Source organism: Vicugna pacos, chromosome 16 (genome assembly GCF_048564905.1).
Source record: "Vicugna pacos chromosome 16, VicPac4, whole genome shotgun sequence".
In the NCBI taxonomy this organism is placed as follows: Eukaryota; Metazoa; Chordata; class Mammalia; order Artiodactyla; family Camelidae; genus Vicugna; species Vicugna pacos.
In genome coordinates, this window is record NC_133002.1 from 56,685,318 (window position 1) to 56,710,564 (window position 25,247).

General features: G+C 56.1%; 1 protein-coding gene across 1 annotated transcript in view; it reads right to left on the minus strand.

Annotated features, from left to right (window-relative positions):
• The window catches only part of SDK2 (sidekick cell adhesion molecule 2), a 247,341-nt gene that overhangs the window by 130,325 nt on the left and 91,769 nt on the right, over nt 1–25,247 (minus strand). The window lies entirely within an intron of this gene.

A 25,247-nucleotide genomic window follows, 5' to 3' on the forward strand; every position in this document is an offset into this window, starting at 1 on the left:
TTTAGACCAACAACTGCTTTGGGGTGGAAAAAGAGGCTTGCTGCCCTCTGGCCTGTGGGAGAAAGGGCAAAAGAGGGGGGTGTGGGCAAAAGGATCCAGAGAGATGGAGGAAGGAGAGGGGGGCCTCTAAGCCCATGGCTGAGCAGACCTGCCCTTTAGGGGAAGCGATGGGCAGGGGTGGGGGTGAGGCAGGGGAGAGCCAGCATCTGGAAATAACATCAAGGGCTAAAGCACCTGCTAAGTTCTCTTCCAGGGGCTTTAATCTATACGCAAGCCCACAACTAGACAGGATCATAATCCGCCTTTTAAAGAGGGGTTAGAAACCTGCCCAGGGTCACACAGCTGGGAGGGGAGGGGCCAGCCCTGCAGGTTGAGCACTTAACCCTGCACCTGACTTGATGAAGGGAGTGTGTAGATGGAGAAGATGGGTTTAAGGCACGAACACAAAGACTCCCAACGTCTGTGCCCCCAAGCCCTTGCATTTGATAGACTGAGAAAGTGAGTTCCAGAAAGCCCCACTCAATGGCTCATCCAGTCAGCATTCACGCCGCAGGGCAAGGAAGTTTGTCATCTGATGCTCACAGCCGCACTCCCATTGTTGTGAGGGGTACGACTCAGGGACCCCAAGGCCCCGTGCCGCTAAGGGGGAGTCAGGTTCGGACTCGTCAGATCCAAGTCCAAACACCTTCCACCCATCACACAGAGCCACAGAGGGGTGGGCTGCTGGCAGGCCAGGCATTGGGCATCTGGACCTCCAGCCCAATGGTGGGGGCGGGGTCCTGGCACCACACCCTGTCTGTGCTCACCCTACCACTTCCAGCTGCCTGGGTGTGAGCAAGAATTCATCTTTCTGAGTCTCAGTTTCTCCATCAGGAGACACGGGAAGAGAAACAGCCACCTCGATGTCTTAAGGAATAAAGAAGATAATAATTGCGAAAACACTTGTTCTGTGTTTGGCCCAGAGTAAATGTTCTGCAAACACTCATTTCTTTTTCCAACACCAAAGAGTGGGTGTCCCTGCCAGGGAGGGGGGCTCCACCATCCTCAGTGGTGGCTGATGTCCCAGGCACGCCTAGGGCTGGGAGCTAACTCTGCCCTAGGAGTCCAGATGGTGAAAATCATAAGACAACATTCTTTTGGCCTAAGATATGGAACAAAGCGAAGAAGACGAAGGCGCACATGTCAGGGACTGGGGCGGGGGTGACTTCAGAAAGGAGAGAACCAAGATGAGGCCCTGCAGGCTGGTCAGCCCACCGCGGGTGGGTGCAGCAGGGCCCCTCCCGCATGAATCTCTGGAGCTTCAGTCAGCGGGGCTGGGACCCCTGCTCCATCCCCTCACCCAAAGATTCAACCATAATTGGGCATCCTTGGCTTTCAGGTAACGTTCAGCATTTGCTGCAAAGCCTCACTCTGAGCTTACCGCAGGCGGATAACTCAAGAGAAGCTATAAGGTACATTTGGGGCCCAGATCAATCAGCGGCGCTGCAGGGCACCCCCACCTCATCTCCAAGGTCCCTCAATCTCAACTTGTGACTGTTGGGGTGAGTCTCCCTTAAACCCCATCCCTGCTGCTGATCCTCTCCGTGGGGGCCACCGGATGGGCAGCCCTGGGGGTGGACTGATGGAGGCTGGAGAGCAGGTGCAGACACGTGCCAAGGCCCGCCCTGGCCCGCTGTCCCTCCGCAAGTCTCCTCATGACCGCTGATGTTTCCATCGCGGAGGTGACGCTGCGTACTCGCACGTCTCTCCATCGCTCTTTAACAACTGCCGTGGGAGCACGCTGCCTTTAAAAACGGCTGAAAGGGGGCCTCTTCAGGGTGTGTATGGGGGAGTGGCCACCCCCTCCCCCCGTGCCTTGCTTCTGGGGTCCTCGCGCCCCTCTGGAGGCGGCGGAGGGCGGAGAGGCCAGCGGGCACCCGTTTGCCAAGGAAACAGATTCCCCGCCTGGCGGGGGCAGCCAGCTCTGCTCTCAGTTTAACAAATGGGCGCATTCGCACTTCAAAGGCGCATTCATATTCTCCAGCAGCTTTCAAGAGCCCTTTGAATCGCGTTTTTAAAAACCCTCTGTTAGTTCCTGTCATCCCTCGTTTGTTTTAAAACAATAACATTCCCAGCCCCCAGTGATTAAATCCCTTCGATGTGGGCTGACTCCGAGCCAGAACTGTCGGAGGGTTGGGCGCTGCGCGTGCTCGGAGGCGCGCACGCGGGCACGCGCACCCTGCACCCACTCTCCCGCCTCCCGTAAGCCCGCTCGCTGGGCGAGGCGCTCCCACGCCCGCGTTTGCCAGTTCATTCCTCAGGCTCTCCCGGGGGCGCCCGTCTGGAGCCGAATGGCTTTTTGCTTGGATGGGTTGATTCCAGAGGCTGCTGGAGATGATGACTTGGGAGAGGAAGAGAAGAGGGGGCTTAGCCGGTGAGGACGGAGCCCTGAGCTGGGTGCTGTGCACCCCTCACCCCAAGTTATCCTCACTAGGAGGCCTAGCAGAAGCAAAGGCTCCCCTCCCCAAGCCCCAGCAGCAAGGTCACACCCACCCCCCTTTTACTGAAAGGCAAAAGGCCCCTTCCTGTCTGGGTACCGGGACTAGGGAGGGAGACCCTATGCAGGACTCAGAGCGATGGTCCAGCCAGCAGGTTTTCCCTAATGGGCTGGCTGTTGCCCCACAGCAGTGGGGCTGGGAGTGTGTGCACTCTAGGAGCAAAGACTGATGGGAAAAGGATACTGGTGGGAACGGCAGTGTATGTGTGTCTTTGAGTGTCTGTGTGCATCTGTGTATATATCTAGGTATGTGTTCCTGTGTGTGAGTGTGTGTCTCTGTGTGTATGTCTATATGAGTATCTGAATGTGTGTGTATCTGTGTCTGAGTGTGTATCTGTCTCTGCATGTGCATTTGTGTGTGTGTGTTTATGTGCAAGAACAGATTTCTGTGTCATGAACACATGAGTGGGTAACACAAATCACTGACCTTGGACGAGTTACTTAGACTTTTTGCACCTCAGTCTCCTTAGCTGTGAATTGGGGATACATCTGTTGTGAGACTTAAATAAATTAAAAAACATAAAGTGCTTAGAAAAGTGCCTGGCACATGCTATCGGAGAGACAGCTATTAATATTCTTGATCATATATGCAGGTGGGCAGATTACCCAGAGAGAAGAGTTCATACCCTGTTGGCAGGTACCAGCAGCTCCTTTCAGCCTTAGTTCTAGGATTGTGCAGTACACAACTTGGACTACTGTACTCAGCAGCCCTGTTAGCCATCTTCTCAGTAAGAAAGGGAGAGTTGAGAATGGAGGACACTGGTAGAGAGAATCAACATTATACTGATGTCATTCTCTTAAACTTTTCCTCACTTTGAAAACACATACATGAAGGATTTTTTTAAAACTAGACAAAGTGATTTGAAAGTTCACATTTAAAAAACCACCCAAGAATAGCCAAGAAAATTCTGAAAAAGAATGGTAAGCAAAGGAGACTAGCACAGATATTGAACTATATTACAAAGCTGCAATAATTAAAGTAGTGTGTCCTTGTCCAAGCAGGCTGATGAAGCAATGGATGAGAGATCCTAGAAATAGACCCCAGTGTATACGGGATATTGAAGAGAGGATGAAAGTAGAATTTCAAGTCTGTGGGGAAATAGATTGACTATTCAACAAATGGCTTTGGAACAACCAGGAAGTCGTTTGGGGAAAAAATAAAGCTGAATCTCTTCCTCACATTTTACCCCAAAATAAATGCCAGAAGCATCAATTTTTTTAAACAAGAAAAATAAAGTTCTAAAAGAACTAGAAAAAAAGAAAAAAACCACAGAGGTTTAAAAATACACAATTTTGGCAAAGCAAAGAATTCGCCAAGTATTTTCTAAGTACTATACAAACTCCAGAAAGTCGTAAAGCAGATTGATACCTTGAACTATGTAAAAATCTTGCATGGAAAAAACACCCATAAACAAAAAGCAATGAATGACAAACTGGGGGAAAATATTTGCAACTTCTATCATGGACAAAGAGCTCATTTTCCTGATATAAAAAATATTCCTATAAATCAATAAGAAAAAAGATGAACAAAGAGAAAAATGGGCAAAGGATATGAACCGTTCACGGAAAAGAACTGCAAATAACTCTGAAACATACATAAAGATGCCAAACTTCAGGATAAGAGAAAGGCAAGGCAAATTCAATGAGATACCGTTTGTTTGTTTTTTTTTCCTATTACTTCGGCAAAGATATGAAAACATGATAAGACCCCAGGCTGCCAGTCTGCAGAGAACCGGGCATCGCACACAATGCTTTGGGGATTGTACCTGGTAAGACATCTAGGCAGAACAATTTGGCAATTCTCTCAGAAGTAAAAATGCCCTCCACACCCCATCGACCAACTCTTCAAGGAATTTCTCCACCACACACACACCTGTGCACGGGTGAAGTGACAGCATTTCAAAGCCACACCGTGTTTTGTAACAGCAAAAGCCTGGAATTGAACTGAATGTCTGTCAAGAGGGCGCTGGTTAAAGAAATGATTGCACCACCAAACAATAGAATTCTCCACAGCAAAAGGCTCTGGAACACATTTTGAGACCTACTGTTAAGTGAAAAAGCAAAGGTGCAGAACAGGGTGTGTAATCGGCTATCACTTGTGCACAGGTTTTTTTCTTTTTTTCCTTCAAGGACAAAAATAGATTTGCTTTGTACAGGCATAGGTTTTTTCTAGAGGGCTCACATAAGAAACTGGGCTCAGTGATGCTTTAGGGAGGAGAAGTGGGTGGCCCGGGGCTCAGGCGGGGAGAAGACTCACTTTTTACTCTATGCCTTTTTGTCACTTTTATGTGATGCCCCATATGTATGGATTCCTTATAGTCAGATACATGCACACATGTGCAAACACGTATGTGGGTGGGCAGGGTGAGTCACGGGCAGCCCCGCTGGCAACATGGGAAAGGACTGGCTGTCTGTGTGCATGGGACACAGGGGTGTGGCGTGGCTGGGGGTCCCTGACCACCAGAGCCTGAGCCTCTTGAAGGAAGAGCCGCCTTCAGGGATGGACAAGAGCCCTCAGTCCTGGGCTTCCTTCTTATTTCGCAGAATGGGCAAATGCCTTTCCCTCCGTATTCCCACTAAATACCCCCATTGTCATCCTTCTCCTCCAGGCTCAATGGCCCCACACAGAAGCGTATCTCAACTTCAACCTCTCCCCCTCTCCCGTTCAGCCCCCAGCACAATAATGTCATCTTTCTCTGGAGAGCCCCCATCTCTCCCAGGATTTGCCTTCCCAGTCAGCTCAGGCCTGGGAGCCGCACTCCCCTGGAGCCAGATGCTCGCTGGCCGGGGGTGCCAGCCAGGGTGAAGACCTCCACCCACCACCTAATTGGCCAAAAGGTGTCCATGTGCCCTCCAGAGCCAGTGTCACAGAGCACAGGGTCTGGTCCAGTCCCCTTCCCAGCTCTGAAACACCCCAAAGTCTCCCCCTTTTAGCAGTTCCCTTTCGGGTGCCCAGGAGCTGCTGCGCCACCGGGAGTGCCTCTGGAAAGCGCGGGAAGGCGGTCGAGGTTGGGATGCTTGCAAACTTCTCACCTCACCATCCCCTGGCTCTGCACCGTCACCTTTGTCCTGGGTTGACCTCTGCAGCTCCCTAACTGGTTCCCTTCCTGGAGCTGGCTGGTGGCCACAGACCTGACTGAGCAGGCTGGGCCCCCGGGCAGAGGAAGTAGGGGACCTGGGCAGGCCCCTCTCAACAAACCCCACTTCTCCCTACGCTTCTATTCTTGCGGCCTTTATTTCATAACATCGTCTGGGACTTCCCACAGGTGAAGGGCTTTACGTCTGTCCTCTTAGTTGACCATCACAAGAACTTCTCAAGGAAGGTGCGATCCTACAGATGAGAAAGCTGACAGTCAGGAAGGTTCCTTCATGTGAACTGTTGCAAAGACGTAAACCCAGACCTGGCAGATTTCAAAGTTCCAGATCTTTCCATGGGTGACACAGGGCTTCCCTCAGCTGTCCCAGCTTCACACCCCGGCATGTGGCCTCACGGGTGGTAAGTGAGGGCTGGTGGCCTCTCTCAGGACTTTGAAGCCACAAGCAGGGGCCACGTGGGTTGTGTGGCAGGGGTATTCATACCCCAGCTGCCAATGTCACAGCCCAGAACTAGGTCCCAGGGCAAGGGTGGCACAGGAGGGCTGGCTGGGCATGAGCCTTGCGCGTGTTGGAAGGATGATGGAGCAGAACCTCCCAGGGGAGACTGGTTCACCGAAAGGAGGGAATTTCGGGGGACGGGCTTGTCGGGTGCAGGGAGAAGAGCCTGGGAGTAAGGGAGGCCAGAGAAGTTGGAAGACGAACAGATGTGGGCGAGAGGGGCCAAGTAAAATGAGGCAGCGGTCCAAGCCCCAGGAGCTTCTTGGGAAGGAGAGGATAACCCGGGGTCCCCATCCCACAGCTCTGCTCACCACTTAAAGCCCTCAGGTGCCACCTCTTCCCAGGGGTCTGGTTTGAAGGTCCCCATGGGAGAAGAGAAACTGGGTTTCAGCTCCAGTCCCTGAGCCAATGAAAGTTTGATCAGGAGGAGAGGGACCTCTGGATCCTTGTCCGTCAGTGGAAGAGATTCCAGCCCCCGCACCAGAGGCTGCTGGGAGGACCAAGTTCAGAGCACAGTGCTTGGCACCTCCGGGATGCTTGTTCTGCCATGCGGACCTTTGGAGGTGATCAGATGGGGAGGAGATGGGGAAATGGGGACAAGGGGTGCTGTCCCTGCCCTACCATTCCCCGTAACTTGGAGCCACCCCCTTACAGAGGAGCGTAGTCTCCTGAATGTCCCAATCTGAGTCTTCCAAATTCAGCTCCCTCACAGCGAGCTGAAGGACCAAGTCTTGCTTAGGGATGGCTTGTAGACAGATCCCTGAGCAAAGGCTCAGGACCGGAGTAGGGACAACTGGAGATACAGGAGGTTTTGCATAACATCAGTGATTCCTCTTCCTCCAGAACCAAGTCAGGGAGATGCTAAGTCTGGGAGCTGCCTGGGCAGGGGCTCAGGAATAGGGAGCAGGGAGCAGGGACCAGGAAGAGCTGCCATGCATGGGCCTGTTTGAGCCCCCCCGCCCCCGTGCCCAGAAGAAATGCTCTGGGAGCACACACAGCCGGCAGGTGCTAGCAGACAGAGGACCCAGGCTCCCTAGCCGGTCCTCTCTCCCACCACCTGCTTGCCTAACATGGTCTGCCTGCTCCTCCTGCCCCACCAGGCATCCAGGGCATCGCAGCACCCTAGCCCCTTAGTCCCTCCCCTCCGGCTTCTGCCTCTCCCCCAAATGAGATGCTAATTTATGCCCCTTCCCTGTCTCCTGGCAGATGCCTGGCCCAGCTCAGCCCCAGTGCTGCCTGCATGCCAAGTGCTTCATTAGCCAGAGAAGAAGGCTCTCGCCCTCCTTCATCTAATCCTCACCAGTGACCTTCAGGAACCAGGCACCTTCCGATGTCGAGGGCCTGGGAGGGCGCGACAGTCAATTATGCCTCGACCTCTACAGCTGCTGCCAAATGGATTTCTTGCTCGGAAAAACGTGTTCAAAAAGCATCTAATGGAACAGATCATCAATTTGTTTGAATACACATCTAATCTGATTAGAAGGGACCTAGCCACCAGGGTAGCCAGTGCAACAGAGCCCCACATATGGCCCTGGGGGACGCTCAGTGAGCAGGGCGGGGTGGGGCGGGGCGGGGCGGCCCAGGCTGGGGAAGGAGGGATGTGTGCTCCAAGCCCTAACTCCAGCCAGCTCGGCCCACTGTACACCCAGCCAGAAAGTCACAGCCCTGACCACTGTCCCTTCAAGGCTCAAATGTGTGCTCTGTAACATTTCCTGAGGTCCAACTCCACCGCCTTGGAACTTTAAGAGGTGCCTCCCTCATGGCACACAGGACGCACACCAGAGCCGCATGGTGACCCCTACGCTCATGTGTCAGCCGAGGGAAGATGGGGATGGGGTCCCCTCACCTCCCTGACCCCAAAGCTTGGCAGCGAGTCTGGCATGCAGGACGGCCCAGAGCCATGAATGAAAAAGCAGACTAGTAAACTAAACTTGCTGTTGAACTTGGCCTGGTCACCTCCCTCCTGAGAGCTGACATTCCTCTACATTCCCTGCCAGCTCTGCAAGCTCCGAGTGGTAGTGAGGGTTATGACCGGGGGCCCTGGAGGGGGGTTACTGGGACTTGAATCTTGGCTTGGCTACACAACAGCTATGTGACCCTGGACATCTCTCTGTAACCCCTCCACATCTCAGTGTCCTCCGTGGAGAAATGGGGTAATAGTAGCGACAGGGACAAGTGGTCTGGCAGCACCCAGCACAGCCTGAACCACACAGGTACATTATGCCAAAGAATCCCCAGCCCTGCGTGGAAAAAAGATGGTTCTCATTTCTGATGGGTTTATTTCGCAGTTAACAGAGGGGAAGGGGGCCCTGTCATACATTTCAGCTGGAGGGTTCAGAGATTAAACTTACACCATTGATTAGAATGCTTTCGCCTAACGGTGTTATTATCATTTTAGTGTATTCAGATTCATTGGAGCCATAAAAGTGGCGATAATAAAATTTTCACGAACACCTGGAACCCCTCCCAGGAAGCTCCATCATGCCCTGCCGATGTCATGCATCTTCCCCTCTGTGACCGTGAGGCGGGTCGCCTGCTTGGAGCAATTCTCCAGTTTCACAGCCGGGACGTGAGATCCCCAGAGATGAAGGGGTTGCCAAAGCTCAGCTTTGGGGGTCAGTGGCTGGCCGGGCTTCAGGGGCTCCACCGAGACCTGTCCCACCTGGCATCTGTCACTCCCCCAGGAGATTCTCTTGAAGATTCCTCGGCAGGTGAGCTCTCTCCATTACAAGGGTACCACTCTCAGCCTGGCCCCAAAGCTCTGGTGATGGAGAGACATCTGCCTCCCACAGGCCTAGAGAAGCCGAGAGCAAAGGCTGGTGGGCTCAGGGACTCTTCCAAGAACCCACAGCGTGGGGGTCCCCAGTGTCTACCTTGGCCAAGGATGGTGCCACCAGACACAGGGCATAGAAGGGACGTGCTGAGAGCAGTGGACAGCGGTCCCAAGAGTAACCCCCTTTTCTACCACTTTCCTACCCTTGAGGAAGGCCATGACCTCAAGGAAGACGGTGCACTGGGCCTGAGGATGGGGAGACAAAAAGTGAGGGAAGGTGGGAGCTGGTGGAGGGTCTCACTCAGCATCAGCACCGACTTCCTAACACGCATGAGAAGGGGCTGGGCTGGACGCCCGGCATGCTGGGGGCCTCACCACCCCCAGATGGGCATCTTCAGTCGGTGGCTTCCTCCTGCCTCCCTTTCCCTCGCATCAGCACAGCCCCAGGAGACGGGAAGGAAAGAGGAAGTATTTGCTGAAGGTCTAATGCCCGCCCATCTCCCTGTGTTTTCTCATTTAATCCTCTAGGCCACCTCCAGGGAGAGTCATCATCCCTGCTCTTTGAGTTCTTGCAACTGAAGCTCAGGGAAGAAGGGCACGAGATGACCCGAGAATCAGAGCTGGGTTTCGAACCCAAGACCCCCTGCCCTCCTGCCAGGCCTCTGATCTCCCCTGGTCAGCGCAGCTGCAACCTGGATCACAGGAAAGGAGTCTTCGGCTGGGCCTGGCGGGAGGGGGAGCCCCAGCACCGAGCCCGCCTCCATGCAGAGGCTGAGAGATGGAACCTGCCGCCGGGAAGAGCACACATTCATCAGGCTGGTGACCCCGGTGTACCGGCGCTTTGTGGCGTGTAACAAAGACTGCTGAGCAGAAAATTGGAGTTCAATTTGCCGTCCGTCCCGTGCAGTGCTCAGCCCATTCCAGTCCCTGGCAGGCACCTCTGCGCTTCATCATAAATAATAACACCACGCGGCTCGATGGCCCTTTCCGCAGTTACAGGCCCCGAGCAATTTACAAGCTGGATTATACACAGAGGCCTGAGCACGCCCGCCTGCCAGCAGCGCGCGCCGCCCCTCCCCAGACACTCGCACGGGCACACAGGCCACCCTCCCTTCCTGCTGCCACCCCCCTGGGGGTCGGGCCCAATCTGGAGGGAAACGGCCCTCCTGCAGCCCCGATGCCGGCTCAGCTCCTGCCCCGACCGCCCTCCTTGTCTCCTTTACTGGTCCTGGTCGTCGGCAGAAAGCCCGCAGGCCTGGCATAGGGAGACCAAGTTCTCGCTGCCTCTGCTGGACCAAGTGCACGTGCCACTGTCTCTCTCTTTCCTCCTGTTTTAGAAAGAAATTCTAGATCACCTCCGAGGACCGCACACACAAAACCCAGTTTCTCCCCTCTGAACATCTCAGGGGAAGGCAGTAACTGAGACCCACCACTGCAACCTCCCATGCAACAGATGAGATGCCCGGGGGCCCCCCATGAGCTGCTGCGCAGAGACCGAGCCGAGGGCTCTGCACCCGTTCACTGCCCCGGAGAGCCCACCAGAGGGCCGGGGCAGCCTGGGCGGCTTCCTCTGAGCAGGCCTGGAGACCTTCCAGCAGGCAGGGGCTTCGGGGCAGAGGACACAGGGGGCTTCCAGTCACATTTCTCCCTCTTCCCATCTAAAAGGAGAGCCCAGGTCACATGCTGTATGATTCATGTATATGAAACACCCGGAGGAGGTCAAGCCGCAGACAGGACAGAGGTTGGTGGCTGCCAGGCTGTCGGGAGAAGGGGTCATGGGGAGTGACTGCTTAATGGGAATGGGGATTTTGGAGTTAAGGTCAGGTGGCGGATGTGTAACACTGCAAATGTGCTCAATGCAACTGAATTGTTCCTTTCAAAGTGGTTGATTTTCTGTTGAGTCTTATCTCAACTGACCAAAAAAAAAGGAAACCTGGGTACAAGGTCTTTCCCTGTCTCCCTGCTTCCACTCACCCCCTCCAGCCCTCCCACTCCACCCTCTCTGCCCCCAGCCCCATCCGGTCCTTAGGAGGGAGACTGGAGAAGTTCTAAGTGCCCCTTCGCATCCTGAGAAGTCACCTGGCTCCACCTTCACCTCCTCCCTGCCCTCCCCCGACGTGATGCTCGCGGCTTCCCCCGGTTCAGGCCAGGGGCCCACTCTTTGGGTTATGGAGGGTGGGCTGGGTTTCCAGGTAGTCTCACAGGTACAGGGTTAAACGCCTGTGCTGGTGGCAAGTGGACACCCTGGCCGCTGCCCAAACTGAGGGGCTGTTTGGAAGTTAGCTGTGCAGGTGGACCATGGGGTTTGGGTCCCACCTCTCTGCTTACGAACTCAGTCGGCACCTGAGTTTTCTGAGCTGTTGCTTCCTTAGTGCACAAGGGGAGTCCTGCAACACCTTCCTTGCTGGGTTTTTTAGTAGGACTCACTGTGACAGAACTTAAAAAACCAGGATCAATTTTTCTTTTTTTCTGGCCTTGAGCTCCGGACCCCAGGTACATTCTCTTATTCTCACCAAATAGCAAAGCGTAAGGTGCGAACTATTAACCACCCCGTGGGTCAGAGCAGGGAAGGCATCGAGCTGGGGTGAGTCCCTGCCACATCTGGTGCCGGGGATGTGGCCAGGTGGCGTTGCCGGTAAACACCATGAGTGAGCTTTCTCACTCCTCCCACAAAACCCAAGGCTACCAAAAGCCAACCCAGAGTGTGAATTCCGAGGATGAGGAGGGGAAGAAGGTAGGCTCAGGGAAAAAGGTGTGGGCGAGTAGGTGGCCCCAAATGCGGGGGGGGGGGGGAGGAGGTTGAACATGACCGCATGAGGCTGTCCTGCCCCCTGTCCCAGGATGCAGCTGCCCCCGCTTCCCGCCTGGCCGTGGGCTGGCTGCCTCTGCTCACGTGCCCTGGTGGCAGGTGGCTGTTCCAGACGGCAGCCTGGCCAGCTGGCCTGGAGAAGCAGAGGTAGGCGGCTGAAAGGGGGGTAGTGGCGGGGAGGGGCAGAGACAGGCGGCAGACCCCCACCCCTGTTCCCGGGGGGCTGCGCTCATTATCCCCTCATGCCATCCCCACCCCCCAGCGCCTCTTCATTCAGTCCCTTTGAAAACCTACAGCCCATCTGCTGTGTGTTAAAGGTGGCCGGACCAGAGGCTGCAGGAGGAAGTGTTCTCTTAGGGCTTTTGGAGAGAGCCCAGCCTCCAAACTGTAAGATGCTGCGTTTGATTTAAGCCACCGACTTGGTGGCACTTTGTTACCGCAGCCCTCAGATACTAATACACCCCTTCAAATGACCCCCCTACAAAAGCCAGCGCTCAGCAGAGCCCGCCACCCACTCTGTGCAGGTTTCACAGCTGCTCCCCCAGTAGAAGCAAGCCCCCTTTATATTCACCGAGTCACACTCGTAACTCCCTAGGGGCCCCCATCTTTTGAATGCCTCCCCTGGACTCTAAGCTGTGAGAGGACACATCTCTGTCATTGTGGGCCTTCAGTCCTTTACCTGGTTCCTGGCATAGAGCAGAAACTCGATACTGAACTAAGAATGAAAGGAATTCTTTTGTTTCCAGAGGCTGCCCCACCCCCGCCCCATCACTTCCCATCCTCACTGGTCACCTCTCTACGCGCAGGCCTCAATGTGCCCTCCCGACCCCACAGCAGCGTTGGGTCAGCTGATCTGCCATGGGGCCCGAGCTCTGCTAATGGTGACTGACGACATCCCGCGTGCCAGGGACCTCACGGCGGCGGGATTGGCATGTTGGCAGGAGGCACCGGACTGATTGATGGCCCTGCACCGCCATTTCCAATTCATTCCCCGGAAGCCGGGCCTTTCTGGGAAGGAGAGCAGAGCGGCCCCTCCACCACCCACCCACGCACATGGTCTCCCCTCCTTCCCGGGATCAAAGCCCCTGCCTTTCCCCTGGTGATGGGGGCATAGCCGGGGAGAGGATGTTTAGCTTTCCTTGGGCTCGGAAAGTAGATGAGATGTTCTCTGTGCTCCCCCTTTTCCTGCAGGGACACCCTCATCCAGGGAGAGCGATCTGGGAGTTGCATCCTTGCTGCCCTCTGCCCTCTGGCTCAGCTGTAGATGTGACCCCCAGCCAGGGTCCCACACACCTGGAGCCAGCCTATCCTCGGTTATGAGGACCAGGCGTTTCTGTGCTCCATGTGTGTGATCCCTGAGCCCATTGTACAGAAAGGAAAACTGATACTCCAGGTCATGAAGTGTCTTATCCCAGGCGACACAGGTGGCCAGTGTGGGCTCTGGGATTTGAACCCAAGGCTGTCTGTGCTCAAAGTCCATGCTCCTTCTACCAAAACACCTGAAGTGGGTCAGAAAGGTGAGGGAGGCACTCTGTCCTTGACCACCCACGAGTCTCAGGGAGGCAGGGGCAAGAGTTCCAGCTCCCACCATGAGGACACTGCTCCTGTGGATGTGGACTGGCCTGGGGTCCCAAGGAAAAGCAGGGTCAGGCCCCAAAACTGGGGCCAAACCATCACACACGGTACCTGGTTGGGGCTAAGATATACTTCTCCAGGACCAGTGTGACCTTGGGCAAGCCAGGCTAGCATTCCTGGCCTCAGCTGCCCTGTAGGTCTTGGCCACACTCATCTCTGCCCCTCCGTCCCTGGGGTGCCTAGGGTAAGTGAGGGACAGCCCTGGGGGCAAGAATCCAAGAGGGGTGAGGGTCTCATCACCAGAAGGGTGAGACCCAAGAGAGGCTCCCTTGGAACTGACACGAGGAGAGGGTGGGCTCCAGAAGCCGCTCTCAAAGGGCGAAGGCCAGGATGTCCCAGGAGACCTCTGCTCTCTGTCCGGCCGTGCCCGGGTGTGCGGAGCAGCAGGGCCAGCTGGGAGCTGTGGCTTGGCCATGGGCAAACCCCGCATGGGAAAGGGGAGGTTTACAGGAAGGCTACAAGCTACCGGAAAGGACAATAAATTAATATAATAGGGCTGTTTGGCTGGTGACAAGGGATAAACCATGTGGTCCAAAAAAGCGCCATGTGAGATTGTCAACAGGATGAATGTAAAGGCAAGACGGAGGAAAGAACAGAGAAGAGGCGGGGGTAGGGCGAGGAGGTGGTGGAGGGCCGGCTGGGCCTCCTGACCTTCCTGTCATCTCCCCTCTGCCTCTCGGCTCCCCCCTCCCTTCCCTCAAATCAGCGCACTCAGCATCAGGACCAGAGGCTTCTCTCCAGACACCCCTTCCTGTCCTAGTGCTCGCTGCCTCCCAGCTGTCACCGGCCCCGCCATCCCCAGTGCCCACGAAGGCCGCCACCTCCTCCCTCGAGTTTCAGTGCCTTTGACGCTGGTCTCACACAAATGCTCTTGGCTCTCAGTCATAATGCAGGGTAAGCATTTCATTCATTCATTCATTCATTCACTCAACTTGCAAATTCAGTAACTTTTTTTGGAGCATCTACTACGTGCGGGGAGATGGCACGGTGAGTCAGAAGGAAACCTCTGCCCTCCAGTTGCTCACAGGCTCCGGGGGAGATGATGAGCCCTTGGACGGTGGGATAACGCACACTAGACGGAAGCTCATGACACATCAGGTCTACCACGCAGGCGCAACTCGCTCGCCAGGCCTGGAGGGATCAACAGGGAAGGTGGTCTGGCAGCATCCTGAAGGGAGAGCAGGACGTGTGCCAGGCAGGGGGCTGTCACGGGTAGAGGGTGCCATATGTGCAAAAGCCAGGAAGCTTGAGAGAACAGGGGCCTCTGGGCAGGTATTTCAGTAGGATGGGGATGGAGGGACCGGGGATGGGGGCTTGCAGGGCGGGATGAGAGGAGGCCAGGAGCAGGCCTGTGCAGGGTGAACTAGGATTCAAGCCCTGGTTTCTCCAATTAGGAGCTGCATGACCTTGGGCAAATCACTTAGCCCCTCTGAGCTGATCTCCTTATTTGAGGAGGATGAGGGGAGGACAATAGCCCCTGTCTCACAGAACTGGGGGGAGGGAAGAATGAGACAGTGAAGAGGTATCTCCCAGCCCAGCTTCTGGTTTTTGCATGGGGATGCTCTGGGTCCCAGAGAATAAAGGGCTAATAAATTGTGTTAAGAAGTTTGGATGTCATCCTGAGGCCGGTGGAGAGGTACTGAAGATTCCGAGTGTGTGTGTGTGTGTGTGTGTCTGCACTGGGGGCTTGTCAGGGTGGTAGGGTCAGCCCAAGCTCCACCCCCCAGCCTCTCCCAATCTAGTCTCTTTGGCTCCCTGTTTCCCAAAGGACAGCGAAACACAGTTCGAGGAGAAGATGAAGAAGCTGGGGATGGTCTGGAATGACCCTTAATGAGGACGGAATAAAGGACCTGCACCTTCTCAGCCTAGACCATCTCAAGGTCATGACTAATCTCACTGACCCTTCCCGCTCAGTGAACACCAATTATGGGCGAGGCCCTGGAACACAAAGACGGAGACGCGGCCCTACCCGGAGGCCCTGCAAGCTGGCTGGAGAGAGAACATTCTAGCAGGAAGGCATCCCGGAGCAGAGCTAACTGCGGGCGTGGGAACCAGGTGCAGTGGGTCCCTGGATTAGCAGGGAAGTCAGGAGGCTCCTTGTGAGTCATCCTCTCATGGATTAATCCAATGACTCTGGACTGTCAGCTCTGCACCCGCCGCCACGCGATGTGCTGGGACAGAGTAGGGACTGTGCCGTCTTGGAGCTCAAGAAGGGACATTTGCAGTTTTCTCTGTCCCTTCTGCAGTACAGCGGGGCAGGGATGGAAGGAGGTAAGAGCCGATGCCAAGAGTCCATCTGGGGCTGCTGTGTTGGAGTCCGGGGAGAGATGGAGCTCCAGGGAGCAATAGCTCCTTTTGGAGACTTCACTTCCTTTCAGTCCTTGGGGGAGAGCGCTTCCCTGTCCAGAGAGATGATGCTGAGCAGAGAGGAGGTGGTTGGGCGTGGAGCCTGGTGGTGGCAGTGGGGGGTGGAGAGAACGAGGAGGCGCTATTTCGGAGGCAGGACGGAGAAGGTTCTTTCCTTGTCTGACGGAGAAGCTCAGTGGTGATGGTGCCAATACCTGAGACCCAAACCCTGGAGCAGGAGCTGGTTTAGGGGAAGGATGGTGAGTCCAGTTTTGGGTGTGTATGGCCTGTCGGATATCCAGGTGGGTGTCCAGGTGGATATCCAAGTCTGGAACCCAGGGATGGAGAAGGGGCGTGGAGCTGTCAGTAGACAGGACAGGGAGAGCGATGAGGAAGGGGATCTGAGCACTGCTGAGTGTGTCTCCAAAGCCTCAGGGGCTCTTCTCCATCCTGAGCCCCATGGCCACCTGATGGTCCGTGCACGCACCACGGAAGAACTAACTCGTATTAAGTGCCTGCCCCGTGCCAAGTCGTCCCAGGTGCCTCAGACGCACCTCTCGCCAAATCCGCACGACAACCTTCCAAGGTCATTACCGCTCTTCTAACAGATGGGGAAGCAACGGGGCAGTGAGGGTGAGGAGCTGCCCAAGGTCACGAGGCATGAGAGGCAGAGGAGGGACTCACACCCACGTCTGGCCAAGTCCAGCGCCTGGGCTCTTGTCCCCAGGAAACCTCCCACCTGGTGAAGCCCCGGTGAACAGGGAGCTGCCTGAACAGTGTTCTTCCGAGGGAGTTTAAGAATCAGGAGGGTACACTGGAGCCCCCAGCCCTCACAGAGGGGCAGGGCTTTGGGGGCCACCTCCGTAGGGAGCCCCCCAGCTGCTGGGCACGTACAATATCACCCCTGTGCTCAGAGTCCACAGGGGTGGCCAGAGGAAGGGCCCCAGCAGGGATGGCGGGGGCCCCTCTGCCTTCTTCCGTCGCTCTTTGCCTGCGTCCTCCAGCCCCCATGCCTCCCCCAGCCTCTGTTGACTCTCGGACACAGCAGAGCCGTCATCGGCAACGGCCGATCAATCTCTCTGTGGCTCACCCACTCAAAACACATCATTTATCCCCTCAAGGTCGAAGCTTTTACTTCCGGGTGAGAAGACGGGGTAAGGGGAGCGTCCCTCTGGCCGGGCCCCGTCCCAGATAACTTATGGGCCCATCAGTACATCCATCTGCTTTGCACCGAGGCACAGATGCAGATGGAAGCAGCTGGAGGAGGAGTCCTCACCCCTGCCCCTCTGCCTCCTTTGGGGTCCCTGAACTGCCCCCAGCCTTGGCAGCTGCCTTGGTGGCTCCCATGGGCCTTGATGAGTGTTTTTTCTCTTTCTTGAGTCCTCTTAGATGATTCTGACCGCTTGAGCCATCTGGAAATATCTCCTTTGGGCACTTGGCTCTCTTTTTAGTCAAAGGGACAAAATATTTCTCTGTCCAGAAGAAAGATGATTCTGGGGAGAGAGGAGGTGGCTTAGCTTGTAGCGAAAAGCGCTGACGAGTAGGCACAAGGGTGACTTACAGTGAGTGATGAGGATGAAGGCAGCTGAAGTGTAGCAGAAGGAAGACTGAGCTGGAATGCGGAGAGATTTCATTTGGGCGTGTGCCACTGCTTTGAGCTGGGGAACTCTGGAAAATTCACCCCACCCCTCCGTGCCTCAATTTTCTTGTCTAAAAATGGAGGTAGCAATGTCAGGAGGAAGGGTGGTGTGATCATCAAATAAAACATGGTAGGCGGCTGGCCTAGAGAAGGCTTTTGATAAATGATAGCTAGTTAGGTTGGTGTCCCGGGTTGAACAGCGTCCCCCCCCCCAAATTCATGTCCACCTAGAACCTCAGAAGGTGACCCGAACTTGGAAATAGGGTTTTGTCTGTGTAATGAGTTAAGATGAGGTCATACTGGGTTAGGGTGGGCCTTACATCCAATGACAAGTGTCCTTATAAGACCATAAGAAGGCCATGTGCAGACAGAGGCAGAAGGGGGAGGTGTGTGACCACAAGCCAAGGGATGTTAAGGATGGCCGGCCACCACCGGAAGCAGGGAGAGAGGCAAGGCACAGATTCTCCTCTGTGTCCCCCATATCCCAACACCCATCTGAATATTCCTCAGAGCCACAAGCCAGCCCTTCGCCCTCTCCTTTTATCTCTGACCCAGGCTCCGTCTGCCCCGTCCTTGGTGGCCTCCTGGCCACCAGGCATTTGCTCAATCTACTCCATTAAAGGGGTTTCTAACCATGTGCTTCCTGTTTAAGTTCTTTCCATGGCGCCCCAATGCATGTAGGATAAAATACTCCTTAACAAGAAATATAAAACCCTTTCTGTCACTGAGCTAGACACACAATGAGTGTTCTGGAAATACCGGTGAAACGGAAGGACCTAGCAACTGTGGTTTCCTACCTGACCACACAGCCTGACCCCCGGGTCTCCACTCCTGTCAGCCCACTGCCTGGCTCCCACCCACCCACCTCCCTGGGCACCGCGGCCCCAACCCCACAGCGGCGGTGACGTCTCCATCTCTGCGCTGTAACCTCCATCGTGTTGCCTTAGAAGGATCTCATTATGCACTTCTGCCTCTGTCTAGACCAGCAGTCCTCAACTTGAGGTGGGGAGGTCCCACCCCAGAGGACACCTGGCAATGTCTGAAGACATTTGTGGTTGTCACAACTGGAGGGAGGGGCAGAGCTATCAGGATGGAGTGGGTAGAACCAGGAATGCTGCAACACATCCCACAATGCACAGGACAGCCCCCACGACAAAGAGGGATCTGGCTCAAGACGTCAATGGTGAGATGCTCTGGTCTGGACCTGAGCAGGGTCCCCACATCCCTGCGTTCCCCTGCTCCAGGGTTGCCCGGGTGCCTGCCACGTCGAAGTGCCCTCAACACACGCTAGCTGAGTGAACAGCCCCACGATCCTCCCCAGCCCTACGGTAAAATCCAATCACTTCTCCCAACTGGAGGGAGGCTGCTGGCTCTCCCCCAGCCCCCAGAATCAGGTGCCGGGGAAGGAGGCTGCTGAGAGCCCGGCCTTCAGAGAGAGGCTGCTTCCACCAGGAGCCAGGACAGATGCCACCAATCCAGCTAACAAGTTGCCAGGGCTGTGAGAATGTTGCCAGACAGTGAAATTGCCCTCCTTAGCCAAGCGGACTGCCAGGCTGATGAGACAACAGGCCTGTTAACTAGCCTGTAATGGGACAATTTTTCTGAGGAAAGAGGAGGCTGGGGGCCCTCTCCTGTCCTATCAGAGGTGGAGCTTAAGGCTGGGCATTGTCACTTTCCAGAGAGGGAGGATGGCTGCCTGTCACCGTAGCTGCAGCTCTCGGGGTTCGGAGGTCAGAGGTCTGTCTTCAGTCCCACCCGGGCTTCCCGAGGGTGGGGGACAGACCAGTGGACTCTGTGGCCTCAGCCCAGTGGTTTGCCCCGACGAGCACTTCGTAAGACCGTTTGATAAAGAGGAGAATGAACATCAGACAGCCTCCTCTCCCTGTCAGGTTCCATCCCTCCTGCTCTCTAACCATCTCCCTGGACGCCCCGTCTTGCTCTCGCCTTTCTTGGGGCCGCTCCCCCCCAGCCTTCTGGGTGACACTCGCGCCCCAACTGGATGCAGGCAGAGCAGCACTCAGCCAAGCCAGACACAGGAGTCCTCCTTCCCGTGTCCCCTTGAGTTGGTAGTGAGGATGGGGACGTGCCAGCCACCGCATCCCAATCCACTTCCTCAGCATCCTCGGTCCTGCGGCTCCGGGTGCAGGCAGCCGAGTACATCACCTGGCAGCCTGTCTGGTCATTGGGCAGCGGCCAGCGACACAGGTTTGTGTCCCCAGCAAGAGTGTAAACAGTCTGGGAAACCCCAGGCCCCTGGACACAGGCCCACGGCCTTCTAGGACATGATCAACACTACTGCCCACGGTCATGTCCACGGGGCTCCCTTCTGCTTAAAAAACTCACTTTCCAAGGTGCTCTGCGCTGCCCCTTGGACTCGCTCAGCTACAGATGCGTCCGTGCCACAGACCTGCCCCCGCAGGCACCAACCGGCGCCTTCTCTGCAGACCCCACGGTCCCTGCTGGGGCATCTGTCACCAGCAGGCACCCCCCGCTGCCCCCTCAGCCTGCCCTCCAGCTCCTTCAAGGAAGTGCCTCTCTTTGAGACTCTGCCCCCGAGAAGGGTCATTATTGCTAATGCCTTTTCTCCCCCATCTGTTGTGATTGTTTACACTCCACTTGCTAATTAGAGACTAATTAGCTGGTGCTGAAATTCATCACTTTCCAAACACAACACGGCAGCAGGAAGAGCACAGAGACACGGGCAACATCTGCACCGCCGCTTGGAGCCCAGGCGCCGCTCTGCTCCTCCCGCTCCTCCCCTCCCCACCTCCTCCTCCTCCCTCCCCTTTCCTCCTCCACCTCCTCTCCTTCCCACTCCTCCAATAAACCCTCAGAGGCCCAGGCTATCTGCTCTTTCATTCAGTACCCCCAGCACAGTGCAGTGCGTGGCTCATGGTAAGGGGCTGACTAAATCCTCCTGGAAGGAGTGAAGGCGCGAATGAATGAATGAATGAATGAGGACCGAAGCATCGCGCAACCTGGTGTGCTGATGGAGCAGGGGGAGCAGAACGAACCCCCTCCTAGACAGCCAGACGAGAAGCTGGAGGATGACCCTGGACAGGCAGGGGCCTGGGGAGCAGCATTCCTGGGAGGGGCGGGCAGTTCCGAAGGGACCAAGCCAGAGACCCGGTCCTCTGGAAGGCCTTTGGGGTACCGGGCGTGGGCATGGGGCAGAGTGAGGTGGAGGGAGGAAAGATGGACTGGAAGGAGAAAGACAGATGAAGTCACAAAGGGAGGGGCAGAAGGACAGACAGAGGCCCAGAGGGAGGGAGACAGCAGGGGGCAGCAGGGTGTGGGGTGGGGAGGCCACAGGAGGAGTCGACCGGCTTGGGGTGAGGACAGAGATCGCATCCGAGAGAAATCTCTGCTGCTTACGGGGCACCCTTGATTGAAACCATCCATTTGCATGACAGCCAGGAGTAGAGAGGGCCAGCCCTGACTTCCATTCCTTTCATCTCAGAGAGAGAGGCTGCTATTACCCAAAGTTCCCTTTTCTAATTAGGCGTGGGCAGCGGGGGGCCGGGGGGCAGCCCCAGGGCTCTCCGGCATCTCCTCGGCCTCCCTGGAGACACTCCATGAAACGGAATGGCTGCCGCCCAGGGACTCGGGAGCCCAGGAGGGCACCAGCCTGGGCCTCCGAGAGGCAGGCCTTGTTTTGAGCACGAGCTGGGGCTGCTCCAAGGAAGCCCCAGGACAGCCTGGAATCTGGAAGGGCGCCCCTCTCCTGGGGACATCCCCAAAGCCCTGGCCAGGGAACCAAGATCACCTCCACTCCAAACCCTCCTCTCTGTGTTGGAAACGTGGGTTTGCCCTCATGTCCAAGTGTGCAGGTGGCATGTCTCACCTGTGCCTTCCTTGAGAGCTAGAATATGTGAGACACAACAGCCCGGGTCTAACTGCCCCCTCTGCCATTTCCTTGCTGTGTGACTTAGGATAGACTGCATAACTCTGAGCTTGTTTACCCATCTGTAAAATGGAGATGTCGACATCCACCCCATGGGGTCCCATTAGGACAAATGAGATGAGTCTCTCCCTTTTACCACATGTACTGGTGAAGTGATGGCGGGTCTGATATTCTGTAGGCTGGCTGCCCCCGCCCCTGCCCCGAGAGAACATGGACCCTTTCCTTCTTCCCATCTTTCCTCACCTGCAGCAGCATGTGGGTGAACATTTAACGGACCTCTCTCCAGGAAAAGTAAAATAGCCCTGATCTGCACTGTTTGCCAGTTTCCGTGATGTAAATACTCCCAGCGCGGCCCATTTCAAGCTCTCAGTGGGACATCGCTGGACTTAGACTGGGGAGAGAGGCGCAGTCCCTGCCTGCATGTCACCAGAGTAGGACTACGTACAGAGCGGAGAGCTACCGGTGGCTGTGAGCCCCTGAAACCAAAGCTGCTTGGGGCACAGGTGGTCACCATCGATGCGTAGACCTGCCTCTGTGTGGACGTGGGAGGCAGCGGTGAGGGCGGCTAGGGGTGAAATACACCTGTGTAAGGACCACACCCACCCGCAGACACACCTTTCTTCCTCACTCCGCCCCTTCCCGCCCCACCTATCCTGACACTTTGCTCCATTCATATCTTTTAAACACTGTGTTCCAGATGCTCTGCCAGCCCTGCAGACAGGCCCAGTCCCTGCCCCATCGACTGTGGGCCAGAGCAGCTGGTCTCCACCTTGAGCCTGCCTCCGAACAGGCCCCGGGAGGGCCTATTAGAAGAAAGGTTTGTTGGCCACCGTCCCCCTGCAGCTGGTCTGATTCAGCGGGTAGAATGCGCATTTGGAACAAGTTCCCAGGTGCTGTTACTGGCCCCTGGTGCAGGTCCACACTTGGAGAACCACCGCGTTCCTGGGCTGCGGGGGACTCGGGGGTCCTTTTCTGTCCCAGGGAAGGCTGTGACTTGATTCCTTGTTTGTCTTCCACCCCAAACCCTCCCAGATCTAATTAAGAGACAATCACCAGGCGTGGGAGGAGTGAGGTTCCACCTCCCACCTCTCTCCCCTCCACGCTCTCCCAGCTGCCTGGGCACCTCCGACCTCCCTCTGTAACAGGACTAGACTGGCCGATGCCTTTTTAGGCAAAGGGAGAGTGGGCCAACTAGGCCACAGAGAGACAGCAGGAGTCCCTGTCCCCCAGGCTAATGAGGGGTCACAGAATAACTCATCACTTTCCCCCTCCTTCCTCCCATCAAGGCCCACTAGGGGGACCGCTTCCGTGGGCAGAGATGTGGGGGAGCCGGCAGCACAAAGCTAGTTTCCACCTGCCACACCCTGCCCACGTTGGGGGCGGGTGACCAGGGACCAGCGGGGCCTCTTTCAAGTTGCAGGGTTATGAACAGGGTGCAGACACCAGCCACCTTCTCTCCATGGTCCCCACCTCCCCCTTCCTGCTGACATTCTAATCTCCTGGCCTCCTGAGTAACTAATCCCCCCTAATGGGATCGGCCTCCGTCCCTGTGCTTTATTTACCTAACGGCCTGGGGACTGGGGACTCCTCCCTCTTACCAGCTTGGAGGGCAGCTGGAGTGGGGCACAAGTGGAACCTGGGGTGCAGGAGTGCGGGCCCGCCCCGAGGCTTTGGGGACAGAGGGGATGGATCTCAGACGGGTGCCGGCTGTGTGTGTGTGGTGTGTGTGCGCGCACGCGCGTGTCTGGGTGCTTCATTAATACTCAGCCACAGATATTAATCCCTTTTTATGCAGAGACGATGGATCCTAAGCCCCGAGAAATCAACCCTGAAACTCGGCCAGCTTCCAGGCCCGCTCCCCTCGCCCCTGCCAAATGGACGTGTCTGTTAAGGAGGGAGAGAAACAGAAAGGCCATCAAAGCAGATTTTCAGTCTGTCGATTTGGCTTTGGGGCCTTCAGAACTCCACCCACCCCCACCCGGCCCCCCCTCTGCCCCAACTCCCGCCTCCTCTGCCTTCCGCTCCCAACTTCGTTCCCCAGCCCCCATGCTTTTATCTCCCAAAGTGGGATCTATTGACCCGACTCATAAGGGTTCCTTTTATCAGCTCCAGATCTGATAATGGAGAGGCAGGCAGAGGGGGTGGGAAGGGGCAGAGAGGTTGGCCATGCAGCCTGGAGGGTGCGGGCTGGGAAGAAAGGGAGGGCTTTTTCCCAGGGCAGGGGCTTTCCTGCAGCAGACTGAAGCCTAGGTCAGGGGGCATGTGCCCTCCCTGGGGACAAAGGAAGACAGAGAAACTCAACCGAGGGAGGGAAAACATCCCCAAAGCAGGGAGGGCCCTTCTCCATGTCACAGTTCCACGGCGCTCATCCCTGCACTGACGCTGCTTCCCGCTTTCAATTCTCTTTGCTCTTCTCCATCATCTTGCCAGGAGGCACCCTGAACCCACTCTTACAAGTGCAAATAGCCCTGAAGGATGAAAACCCCAGCTTCCCCATTTACAAAGTGCCCCCATTGGCTGAAAGGAAAGCGGATGAAGAAGGGGAGGGGTGGACTCGGCCTTTCTGCACCGCTGACCCCAGCCTGGCACCTGGTACCCACTCCCCGATGAACACGGCCCCATTGAACCTGCAGGATGGGTGGCTTTATTCCCATTCTGCAGGTGCCAAGAGCGCAGACAGGTAGCTTGGCCCTGGGGGCACGTGGCTGGTACCTGGCAGTCGAAGATCCATGACCCCCAGGAATGGTGGTTTTCACCCACTGGCAGGAAGGGCCAGTGAATATCTGGGGTTAGAACAGACTCAGAAGCCAGACAGACTGATCTCTAGTAGGTGCCATGATGGGCCCATTTTATAGAAGCAGAGACTGAGGCACAGAAAGCTTAAACACCTTCCCAAAGCCACACAGCTGATGATCACAGACCCGTCTCTCTGGCTCCTGAGCTGGTAACCCCTCTACAGGCTCTCTGCACCTCCCCGCCACTTGTCCTCCCCACACTTTCCCACTCTGTCTCTCTGCCCCCTTTTAAAGGGGTCACTAAGGGACTTCTGCCCAAAACTCACTCTGTGAGTCTGGAGCTGTGGGGCCTGAAACCTGGATTCCAGTTTTAAAATGCACAAGGTCAGTTTTTCAATAAATGCATAAATAAGTAAACATGCCTGGGTGACATCTGCAAGGATGACTCACAGAGCAAACCAGCTTGTGGCCTCCGAATGAACAGCCACAAATAAGGTCACGCTCATGATCACCCAGGCCGTGCGGGATGTTGAGGGTCTGCTCCTGAGAAATACGATGATTCCCTTGTAAGCACCAAACTCCTAGGGCGTTGGAGGGGAGGAGGAAGGCAGGGCATTTATTGGGCACCCATTGTAGGCCACAGCCATCTTCTCTCAAACTTAAAGGATTGGGAGCACTTCAGCCACAGTGTCCCCAGGTCTCCAGACTCCCCCACCCAGAGCTCTGGTGGCCACCCATTACTGCTCTCACCTTCAAGGCCTTACTCTCTCATCTATCAGTGGCCACTCCGGTCTCCTCTGCACACCGGGGAGTGTTATCTGGAGTAAACTGATTCCCTCCGCCAAGAGGAAGGGGCCATTGACCTCAGAAGGACAGAGAGAGGACAGGTCGGGTGGCCCCCACCACCCTGGGCAGCACCCTCCAGCCCCAAAGAGGAGAGGAAGCCAGGTGTGCCCCTCTCGCCGACCCCAAATCTCCCAAAGAACGAAGGAGGAGCCTTGGGGACATTTCCCTGTCGCTTGAAATTTGTTTGGCCATCATTCACTGGGCAGGCTGAGTGGGCCCCTTAAAGAGGAAAAACAGCCCATAAATGGAGAGAGTGAGAAATCATTCGTTTGTCATCAAAGGGAAGTGGAGTCCATGAGGGAGGCAGCCCGAGAGGGCCCAGGCAGGGTCAGCGGGAAGCGAGAGATTAAACGCTCCATGCGGTACATCAACCCCACTCCGCTGGGCGCGGCCGGGCCGGTGGGGATGTGGCGGAGGGGGAGGAGGAGAA